Genomic DNA, 12,500 nt, shown 5'->3' with positions numbered 1-12,500 from the left:
GCTTAGGTACTTGGAAATTTTAGTATAGTTTGTAGTATCATGTGGTAGGCACACAACAACCCCGATACTTGGCCCCGGGACGACAAATTTCTTATTCCTATGCTTGAGTAGACGGGTTTTCGGTTGAGTGCATAACACGAGTGATGCGAGGTTGATTAAATAATCAAGACCGGTTAAGACAAGATTTTCAAGACCTCGGACGCAATGCAACTCTGGGTGAAGGACGGTTGATCGGCTCCCTGGAGAACCCAGTGGATGACCCGGGATGCTGGAGAGGCCATGACATCCTGCGGGAAGCTTCACCCAGGCTCGAAGAAACGGATGGAGACTTCAAGACTCAAGGCTTACCTGCACAGCCACAAGTCATTATGGGCTCTGGCTTGGTTGGACAACAGGGCGACTCTGGACAGGCGGTGCTAGCAGATGTAGAAGAACGGTAGTAAATGGATGGGCACCGACAGGGATTCAGAGGGACCCGTTGAAAGACCATGTTTTGATCATTCGGTCTTCAAACACGCTGAAGTGCGAGGACAAACACGGAGGCGATCAAATCTTGTGGGGAACGTGTGCAAAACTCTGCAGAGTGCCCAACCTAATCGATTAGCCGTGTCCACGGTCATGGACAACTTGAGCCGAAGGCATTGAATTTCCCCTGAACTCTCGACACAACTTAATAATGATGTGGGTGTTAACAACTATTCAGGTACGAGAATTGGTTGGCGGAACCATCTCATTAACAACAAACAATATAGTAATATTCTCCTTCCAGCCCCTCTTGTTGTAGGTTAAAATTGGCTTTATGCAAAACTTATAGCCCCACCTACCAAATATGCATGTAGAGATAGTTGATTATTATTTTACCCCTCTCTTTGATGACTTGGCGGCATATTCCATATGCTGACCTACACGGCTGCAACATATCATGTTGCAGAGTACTTTTCCAACCAGGAGTGAGGCTACGATCTATGCTCAGCGACATGCCCTGGAGTCGGATGGAATCGTCTACCTAATGCTTCCGCTAGTCTTCGTTAGATATCTCATGAGATGGACTTCAACCACCTTATTGTAATCCTTTATTGTAATAAAGTACTCATTATGAGATTTCGATTAATAAAGCTATGTGATTGAACTCTTGAATATATACATTATGTACTGAGTCTGTACCAGCATGATCTTGGGATGGTACGGAAACACCAGAGGCTTGACTCGTCTTGAGTCGGGTCGCTACAGAAATGGTATCAGAGCACACGCTGACCATAGGACGTAACCTCTAGGAATGGAAAAGCCTTAGGAAGAGAACTATTTTCTTATGTCTATAAATCCTCTATTTTCTCTTGTGATCATTTCTAACTTCTCTCCGATTTTCCAATGTTTTACATGGCCACCTTCATCCCTGTTAAGTTCACGGAGTTTTGCCAACCCGACGCCACTATGCCTTTCGGAAAGGAGCTGGTGCAGATCACCAAGGACTTGAGGATTGCTCTGCCGACTGTCACAGGGAAGCCGACTTCGTCTTACCCGGAGGATTCATGCTACAGGATCGAGGTGCATGTTCCCAGAAGGACATTCGAGCCGCGCACTGAGCCGGTGGATTTCAAGTTCATCGCACCCAACTGGATTCTCGGAAGGGACATGGCGGTCCATTGTGCACTCGGACGTATCAAGGAAGAGTACAAAGGCTGCCCTATTTCACCAGACCTATTCACCGTATCCCGGAGAAGCGAAGACGGGGAAATCATCTCAAGCAAGACCAAGGACGCTCTCCTGTCTTATGCCTAGACCTTGGAGAAGCACAGCGGGACTCTGGAGCATCGTGTGATCAAGTATGCCAGGAAGATCAAGCAACTGTCGCTCCGCGAACTCGAACTCGAAGAAGCAGCCCGGGAAGCCCACTATGAGAACGAACTGGAGGTGAAGGACTTTCTGGAGAGGATCAAGAAGCTGAAGACTCGAGTTGCATACCTGGAGGAGGAACTGGACATGGGCGAGAACCTTCATCCCGAAGGTGACGTAGCCCCCTTGATCAGCAATGATGAGGACTATGAAGAAAGCTCCACCGAAGGACCCATCACCATGCTTTTCTGAGGAGGACACTTAGACTAGACCACCAAATTTATTTTATCGTTAAACGTTTAGGCCGATGTTTAGGATTATCGAACTTTGTATCCTCGTGTGAACCTTTGTGATGGTATTGAATAAAACGTGTGGTGTGATACTTGTTTGTTGCATTTCATATGGGTAGTGTAATTACTCTTAGACCATTGTTCTATGCTAATCTCACCCCGCTACAAACATCAGATGCCTCCGAGACGCGCCCCTGAGTCCAACTTTCCGCCGGAACTCACCCAGTTGATCCAGCAACAGAACACCCTGATGCAGCTGATCATCCAGAACCAGAACCATAACAACAACCATCATCCACCCCAGGCCGACAATCTCACCCGTTTCCTGAGGTTGAACCCTCCAACTTTCTCCAGCAGCATTGAGCCCATTGTGGCAGATGATTGGCTCTGCAAGATGGAGAGTGAACTTATCACTGCTGGTTATACTGAAGCTGAGAAGGTGCGCTTTGCCACGCATCAACTTGAAGGCCCGGCAGCTGCATGGTGGGAGAACTACACCACCACATACCCCATTGCTGGAGTCACTTGGGAGCAGTTCAAGCAAGCCTTCCATACTGCACATGTCTCAGCTGGTGCAATGAGTCTGAACAAGCGTGAGTTTCGCAACTTACGCCAGGGGAATCGCTCTGTGGCTTAGTATGTCGATGAATTCAGCATGCTCGCCCGTTATGCACCTGGAGATGTGGCCGATGATGCGGCCAAGCAGGAAAAGTTCTTGGAAGGACTCAATGATGAGCTGAGCATTCAGCTGACTGTAGCCACCTTCAACAACTACCAGGAGCTGGTTGATAAGGTCCTCATCTTGGAGGGGAAACACCAGCAAATGGAGAACCGCACGCGGAAGTATGGGATTGGAAAGTTCAACTCCGGCACTCAGCAGAAGCCTCGCTACACCCCCTATTCAGGGAATACCGGGACTGGATCCAGTAAGTTTGGAGGACACGTCCAGCATAACCACCCAGTGCACAACCTTGGAGGCCACAACCATGGAGGAAATGGGAACCACCGCAACAACAGCTACTTCAAGAATGGCGGTACTGGCACTCAGCAGCATTCAGCTCCAGCTCAGAAGGATCTGAACCACATCACCTGCTTCAAGTGTTAGAAGACGGGACACTATGCCACTGAATGTCCCCAGAACAAGCAGGGAAATGGAAACGGCAACGGCAACTCTGCAGCAAAGAAGCCCAATCCATTTCCTCGAGCTCAGGTGAATCACATTGATGTTGAAGAGGTCTATGATCACCCCGATACTGTGGTTGGTATGTTTTTGCTAAATTCACGTCCAGTATTGCTACTTTTTGATTCTGGTGCAACACATTCATTCATATCAAGGGTAGTTGTGGAAAAGTATAGTTTGCCAACTAGAACCCTCAGCCAGCCTATTAAGGTCAGTTCCCCAGGAGGCATGATGACAGCCGGGATAGGATGCCATGCTTTGAGTCTCAACATCGGGAACCATAATTTTCCGACCGACCTCATCATATTAGAGTCCCACGGATTGGATGTAATCCTAGGCATGGATTGGTTGGCCAAGTATGAAGGGAATATTGATTGTGCCCTTCAGTCTATTTTGCTCACCACCCCCGAGCAGAAGCGGATTAAGTACGTGTCACAGCGCCCGACACGGAGTAAGCGAGTAAACTCTCTCACGGGAGTAGTCCAGGAGGAAGTACCGATTGTACAGGAGTACCCAGATGTATTTCCGAAGGAATTGCGGGCCATGCCCCCTGATAGAGAGATTGCTTTTTTGATTGAGCTATTACCCAGAACAGCCCCGATATCCAAGAGACCCTATTGGATGCCCGCAAATGACTTGGTAGAAATCAAGAAGAAAATTAAGGAGTTGTTGGACAAAGGGTATATTCGCCCAAGTTCTTCACCTTGGGGGCCCGAGTGCTCTTGGTTGAAAAGAAGGATAAAGTCCTTGAGAATGGTTGTTGATTATCGTGCATTGAACGAGGTGACCATCAAGAACAAGTATCCCTTGCCGATGATCAATGATATGTTTGATCAGTTAGTTGGAGCTCGCATATTCTCCAAGATCGATCTTCGATCCGGGTATCATCAGTTGAAGATTCGTGAACAGGATATACCCAAGACAGCCTTCACCACTCGGTACGGCTTGTATGAGTACACGGTCATGTCATTTGGACTGACTAATGCTCCGGCATATTTTATGAATCTGATGAACAAGGTATTTATGGAATACTTGGACAAGTTTGTCGTGGTGTTCATCGATGACATACTGATATTCTCCAAGAACGAAGAGGAACACAAGGAACATCTGCGTCTAGTTCTGGAGAAACTTCGAGAGCATAAGCTATATGCAAAGTTTAGCAAATGTGAGTTTTGGTTGAAGGAAGTCGGATTCCTCGGACACGTCATCTCAGGAGAAGGAATAGCAATGGACCCTGCCAAGGTCGCAGCTGTCACCGAATGGCTAGCACCCACTTCAGTCAAGGAGATCCGCAGTTTCCTCGGACTTGCTGGATATTACCGGAGGTTCATTGAGAATTTCTCAAAGATCGCCAAGCCCATGACAAAGTTGTTGAAGAAGGAATCCAAGTATGTTTGGACTCAGGAATGTGAAATCAGTTTTCAAGAGTTGTAGAAACGTCTGGTTACAGCCCCAGTGCTGATATTGCCGAACATTCGGAAGGATTTCCAGGTTTACTGTGACGCTTCTCGTCAAGGACTCGGAGGAGTGCTCATGCAAGAAGGTAAAGTTGTAGCCTATGCATCCAGACAGCTCAGACCCCATGAGTTGAATTACGCCACGCATGACTTAGAACTAGCAGCCGTAGTGCACGCTCTCAAGACCTGGAGACATTTCCTGATCGGAAATAGTTGTGATGTTTACACTGATCACAAGAGCCAGAAATATTTCTTCACACAGAAGGAGTTGAACCTCAGACAGCGGCGATGGCTAGAATTTATCAAGGACTATGACATGAAATTGCACTATCACCCAGGCAAGGCAAATGTTGTAGCCGATGTGTTGAGCCGCAAGAGTTATGTGAACACACTCATAGTAGGAGGATTACCCCAGGAGTTAGTTGATGACCTCCGAGATCTCAAATTGGAAATAATTCCAAGAGGATTTGTTGCCACACTAGAAATTCAGTCCACTTTGATAGAAAAGATCCGCGAGGCACAGAAAACAGACAAGGAGATAGCTGAGATTAAGCAGAAAATGAAAGACGGGAAGGCTAAACGTTTTCGTGAGGATGAACACGGAACTTTATGGCTTGAGGATCGCATCTATGTGCCCAATGATCCCGAACTCAGGAAGTTGATACTTCATGAGGCCCATGATTCCCCGTACTCGATACACCCCGGCAACACCAAGATGTATCTGGATCTGAAAGAAAGTTTCTGGTGGACAGGAATGAAGAAAGACATTGCCGAGTTCGTAGCAATATGCGATGTCTCTTAGCGAGTAAAAGCCGAGCAACAGAAGCCGACAGGTTTGCTCCAACCTCTGCCGATACCCGAGTGGAAATGGGAAAAGCTTGATATGGACTTCATCACAGGATTACCGAGGACCCGTTCTGGCTATGATTCTATCTGTGTTGTGGTCGATCGTTTGACCAAGGTAGCTCACTTCATTCCTGTGAAGACTACTTACACGAGTGCCAAGCTGGCCAAGATATATATGACAAGGATCGTATGTCTGCACGGAGTACCGAAGAGCATTGTGTCAGATAGAGGGACTCAGTTCACATCCAAATTTTGGCACCAACTGCATGAAACCTTGGGAACGAGATTGGAGTTCAGTACAACTTTTCACCCACAGACAGATGGACAGACCGAGAGAGTCAATCAGATTCTGGAGGACATGTTGAGTGCTTGCGCACTAGACTATGGGTCTAGTTGGGATGACAATTTTCCTTATGCCGAGTTCTCATACAACAACAGCTACCAGACCAGTCTGAAGATGGCCCCTTTCGAAGCTCTATACGGAAGGAGGTGCAGAACACCGTTGATGTGGGATGGAGTTGGAGACCGACAACTTTTTGGTCCCGACCTTATCCGAGATTCTGAAGAGAAGGTCAAGCTTATTCGTGACCGACTCAAGATAGCTCAGTCCAGGCAGAAGAGTTATGCTGACAGCAAACGCAAGGAAGTGACATATGAAGTGGGAGACCGAGCATATCTTCGGGTGTCTCCGCTTCGAGGAATCAAGAGATTTGGTGTGAAAGGAAAGTTAGCACCCCGTTTCATTGGCCCCTACAAAATTCTTGAGTGTATTGGCGAAGTTGCATATAAACTGGAACTGCCGGAAGGATTGTCTGGAGTTCATGATGTCTTCCATGTTTCCCAGTTGAAGAAATGCCACGCTGAGATGGCTGATGTTCCGTTGAGAGATACAGTGCCCCTAGAGGCCATACAGCTTGACAGTGATATGACGTATGAGGAGAAACCCGTCAGGATTCTCAAGACTGCCAACAGAGTTACCCATAGCAAGATCATCAAGTTCTGCAAGGTGTTATGGAGCCATCACACCGAGGAAGAAGCCACCTGGGAACGAGAAGATGATCTTCGTCGAGACCACCCGCACCTATTTTCTAGCCAACCCGAATCTCGTGGGCGAGATTCATCTTAAGGTGGGTAGGTTTGTAACATCCCAAGTTTCCTAATTGAGAATGTTTTACATTGTAGCTAAGCATCTATGCAAATTGATTGAAATAAAGTTTGCATTTGAATTCTTTCGACTTTTGCTTTTGCATTTCTATTTTTCCTCACACGAGAAATGCCGGGAAAATACTCTCTTGCACGCAAGAGAGAGAGAGCGGAGGAAAATGACCCTCCGAAGTGCGGGGCATTTCTGAAATATATGGAGCCAAGAAATCCAAAGTTTTATGTGAGAATATTTGCAAAAAGAAATAAAGCATTTAGGGGATTTTCTGAAAAAACATTTTATAAAAGTTTTTATTTTTGCTTTGAAAATACTGCCCCGGTCCCCCGCACTCCGTTCCACCCGCCGCCGCCGCGCCCAAGCTCCGCCCCGTCGCCCTTGCTGCCCTCGCCGGAGCACCCGAAGCCGGCCGCCTTCGGCCGCTCACGGCACCGCCTCCGACCACCCCAACACCGCCCCGACGCCACCATCACGCTCGCCGCCCTCGCCCGCACCCTCTAGAGCTCTCGCCGCCGCCGGAGACCCCGTGCGGCGCCGTCCCCGCCCGCGCCCGAGCCGCCGCCGCCGTCAAGCTCCTGCCGGAGTTCATCTCCACGGTGAGCACCCCCATCCCTCCAGCACCGTTGGATCCTACACGAACGTGCTAGATTAGAAGTAGTTACCTGTTCGGTTTAGCTAAGAAAACCGCTCGGTTTTTATTTACTTAACTATTAGCCGAAGCGGGTTCTTGTTAGGCTTCGGCCGTTTGCTCCTAACACCAGCAACACGCACCCCCGCAGCCATTCACAGAGCGCCACGTGTACCCCCTGTCCGTTAGCAATTGTTTTTCTTTTGTTGTCTAGTTCCAAAAACAGAATAGTTTCAGTTTTGTTTTCACCATACCTTTTGATCCCGAAGTCCAATGATGTTGATTCTTGTTCCAGTAGATTCCAATTGTTCTGTAGTTTTTAAAAACATATAATTTGTCTATGTTTGAAATTTTGAAATATCAAGTAGATCAGATTTAGTTTAAACCTTGTTTTGCTTATTCCAGGAGTTTAAAAAATGATTTTGAGTTGATTCTTTTTTCTACTACTTCCTAGTGATTATATCGTACTGTGGTATAAGTTTCAAAAATTTTCCTAGAGACGGACGGTGACTTCAAGACTCAAGGCTTACCTGCAAAGCCACAAGTCATTATGGGCTCTGGCTTGGTTGGACAACGCGGCGACTCTGGACAGGCGGTGCTAGCAGATGTAGAAGAACGGTAGGAAATGGATGGGCACCGACAGGGATTCAGAGGGACCCGTTGAAAGACCATGTTTTGATCATTCGGTCTTCAAACACCGTGAAGTGCGAGGACAAACACGGAGGCGATCAAATCTTGTGGGGAACGTGTGCAAAACTCTGCAGAGTGCCCAACCTAATCGATTAGCCGTGTCCACGGTCATGGACAACTTGAGCCGAAGGCATTGAATTTCCCCTGAACTCTCGACACAACTAAATAATGATGTGGGTGTTAACAACTATTCGGGTACGAGAATTGGTTGGCGGAACCATCTCGTTATCAACAAACAATATAGTAATATTTTGCTTCCAGCCCCTCTTGTTGTAGGATAAAATTGGCTTTATGCAAAACTTATAGCCCCACCTGCCAAATATGCATGTAGAGATAGTTGATTATTATTTTACCCCTCTCTTTGATGACTTGCCGGCATATTCCATATGCTGACCTGCACGGCTGCAACGTATGGCTTCATCCTCACCGTAAAATTTCTTACGCGTGACAACAAGTGTCATGTACATGGGGCTTTCCTCATACCATTCTAAGGGTTAAACAAAAGCTTCAAAGAACGTCGTCTCTCTCTATGGGTAAGTCTCTCAGATTTACCTTTCCGAATAGCAAGAGAATGATAAGAGTAAGTCATCATGGTGGCCAAGCCATGTCGCACTGAAATCATTACCATGTATAAGGTTTAGTGAATCTCGTATACTAACACTTGGGCATCCTCACAAGCGTTGCAGAGTTTCTCTTGTCCACGAACGAAGTTCGGATAAACCATTGGTTCTGCAAGCTGAACAAAACATCTATCGTTTCTTCACCACTCACAAGGTGTCGTATGCTCCTAAGAAAACGTTTGCTGATACAAGTTTCCTTCTCCAAAAACATAGTACTTGATCCTTGTTAGTCCCGGGGTCTGTGGGTTTCAGGCATACTTGGGGTAAATGTCACACGCCGCTGGGTAGTGAGTGGTTCCTTCACACAAGAAACAAGTCACCTGACTAGTTGGGCATTCCTCAGCTGGGTGATTTTCTTCACAATGAGTGCATCCATCCTTGTGTTCTTCCTGGGTGTGTCCTATTTCTCCACAGATCTTGCATGCACAAGTTTTATTTTTTGGATTATCATAGCACTTCTAAATAAGACGGGATCTTAACAGAGTCTTCTTGAATTCGTCCCAAGTTTCTGCTCCACTGAATCCTTGTATGGCATGGTGCATTTTCCACCAGATAGCAGTACTTTGGGTAAAGTAATGAAGAGCGTGTTCCACTTCATACTTCCTTGAGATCAAGTTGCTCCTGAAGTGGTTCTCCATGTTCTGAATTCATATTTCAGCTTCCAGCTGGGTCATTGGTCCAGAGACTACAAGTCCAGCTTCATACTCCATCTGGTAAGGTTGAGATTTTGGGGATGAGACTGGTAAGAGAGAGAGGGAGATACACACAATACACACAATATTTTTGAGAATAGGTTTTATTTGTGGCCGTCGGAAAACACACACCAATGACGGCTCACAAATCATCGTATCTAACGTGGGTATATAACAGGGGTTTGGACTTCTAATGGTCATATAATTATTCGAACACTTCAGGGTCTTCGAGTTCTTCGGGTCTTGAGAGTCCTCTGTTGGTGTAGCTTCAATTCTTCAAACGCGTGGTGAGATCCTCTTTACTTTGAAGTAGAACTCCACTGATTCTTCATGAGGTCGAAGGGGTAAGGGTATTGTCTAACTGTTGGAGGTGAGAGAGAACGTTTGATGAAATCGGAAGAGATGAGAAGTGAAAGGTGTTCTTGAAAATAAAAATTTTGAGAGATCCTTTCCTAAGCAATTTCCAGTTTCTAGGGTCACGTCCTACAGTCAACATGTGCTCTGATACCATTTCTGTAGCGACCCGACTCAAGCCGAGTCAAGCCTCTGTGTTTCTGTGCCATCCCTGGATCAGTATGCTGGCACACACAGTACATCAATGTATATATCAAAGTGCAATCACATGTAAATAGCGTAAAACTGATATATACCTTAAATATTTCAGCGGAAGTAGTCAAGGGAGTGGAGTCCGAATAAACACCAACGGCAAGTTGAGTGTAGACCGTAACCCTGAATCGTACTCTTACCCGTCGAAGAAAATATCTGCAACATAAGACGTTGCAGCCATGTAGGTCAGCATATTGAATATGCCGGCAAGTCACATAAGAGAGGGGTGAAAAGTAATCATCTATACTATATGCATATATGGCAGGTGGGGCTATAAGTTTTTAGCGAAAAGCAGGTTTTCTCCTACATCAAGAGAGGGCTAAAAGCAAAATGTTACTACATTGTTGGTTGTTAACGAGATGGTTCCACCAACCAATTCTCGTACCCATGTTCCTTTGGCTCCTTTGGCTCAAGTTGTCCATGACCGTGGACACGGCTAATCGATTAGATTTGAGTACTCTGCAGAGTTTTGCACACGTTCCCCAAAAGATTTGATCGCCTCCGAGTATGTCCTCGCACTTCAGGGTGTTTGAAGACCGGATGATCAAAACATGGTCTTTCAACGGATCCCTTTGAATCCGTGTCGGTGCCCATCCATTCCTACCGTTCTTCTACATCTGCTAGCACCGCCTGTCCAGAGTCGCCGCGTTGTCCAACCAAGCCAGAGCCCATAATGACTTGTGGCTGTGTAGGTAAGCCTTGGGTCTTGAAAATATCCGTCCGTCTCTTTGAGCCTGGGTGAAGCTTTCCGCAGGATGTCATGGCCGTCCCCAGCATCCCGGGTCATCCACTAGGTTCTCCGGGGAGCCGATCAACCGTCCTTCACCCAGAGTTGCATTGCGTCCGAGGTCTTGAAAATCTTGTCTTAATCGGTCTTGATTATTTAATCAACCTCGCATCACTCGTGGTATGCATTCAACCGAAATCCCGTCTACTCAAGCATAGCAATATGAAATTTGTCGTCCCGGGGCCAAATATCAGGGTTGTTGTGTGCCTACCACATGATACTACAATCTATACTAAAATTTCCAAGTACCTAAGCAGTATGCAATAGGGCATAGGATGGTAGAACTACGATGCATAAAACATAGGTGATAGTATGATCAAAGTGACTTGCCTGGTATTACTTGATGAAGATAGTCGCTCTCAAAATCCTGATAATTCTACTCGCCACACTCCGAGCAATCTATCGTAAACAAATAGCATTCAGTAAACATTCATGCCAAAAAGGAAGAACCAAAAGAACATAAGAACAAAACATGTCTTTGTGCAAAATAACAACATACTAAGGTTTAATAAAAAAATAGGTTCTAAGTGTGTTGTAAAGGAAAGGTGAAAGGGGTGAACTCAAAAGAGTCAAAGGATGATCAACTATCGCTATATAAGCTCGACTTGCATACACTATGGGAGATGATCAAAAATATTGGGAGAACAACATGAATGTTGTTTGACAAATAGTATAAGGCATAAGAATTTATTTGTAGAAATTATTTCTTGAAATGGAGCACTACAACGCAAGTTATAGTGAATTGAAGTATGAATTAAATTTGCATTAAAAAGGTCAAGAGAAGTTGAACTGAAGTACGATGGTTACGTACAAAAATATATGACATGAGTGTTTAGGGGTAAAAGGAATCAATTGAAAAGGTGGTACGATTTGCAAGATAAGATCAAATGAATGTTCGAATACAAATTTGAATCGCACAAATTTGTAAGGTTCAAAGGTCGAAACTAATGATGCTACTGGATATAGGAGATCAATATGAGCGTGTAGAAAAAAGAATTACTAGATTTGAATTAGCGGATCAAAAGATACAAATACTTCAATATGACATTGAGTCGGCTTAGAACGATGTGAACACTTTTGGGCACTAATAGATAAATCTGATTTGATCAAAATTATAAGTTGAAAAGTTAAAACTAATGATACAAACGGGAAGATTACTTTGATACGAATCCGACGCAATTGGATTCATCTAAAACGGAGCTACGGATAAAAAGATATGATCAAAAGAAGTTTGAATATGAATATGAACAAATTTCGAAATTTGAAAATTTCAAAAAGTTGATATGATAGATTCACAGGATAGGTGGGATCAAGACGAAACTCTAGGCGTTGGTTTCATCTAATTCGGATAAATGAGTAAAAAGTTATGCCTATTTGAAAAATCAGGGCCAAGCTGTTTTACGGAATAAAAGTGGTACGTCTAAAAGAATTCTAGTACTAATGTGTAAATACGAAGACTAATTAATATATCTAATTACTCTACCGTATACTAGTGTAGGAATACTAGTTTAGAAATAATAAACTACGGGAGTAAAAAAAATACGAAGAGAAATACCTTTAGAATGCAGAGTAAGAATTAATTCCAATCAGGAGACGACTTCGAGAAATCCCGCCGAAGAGAAGGAAAAATATTTTTATTTAATAAATCTAGTAAAATCAAAAGATTGATTTAACTCGAAATAGATGATTTTTGGATGCTCCCATGGGTCTAT

At 45.0% G+C, this 12,500-nt stretch overlaps 1 pseudogene; it reads right to left on the bottom strand.

The window, feature by feature from the left end:
* The window catches only part of LOC123405374, a 25,118-nt pseudogene extending 17,883 nt beyond the window's left edge, over positions 1-7,235 (bottom strand).
* Between the last annotated feature and the right edge of the window lie 5,265 nt (positions 7,236-12,500).

This window comes from Hordeum vulgare, chromosome 6H, assembly GCF_904849725.1.
Source record: "Hordeum vulgare subsp. vulgare chromosome 6H, MorexV3_pseudomolecules_assembly, whole genome shotgun sequence".
Taxonomy (NCBI): Eukaryota; Viridiplantae; Streptophyta; class Magnoliopsida; order Poales; family Poaceae; genus Hordeum; species Hordeum vulgare.
This window is presented reverse-complemented; position numbering and strand designations above follow the sequence as displayed.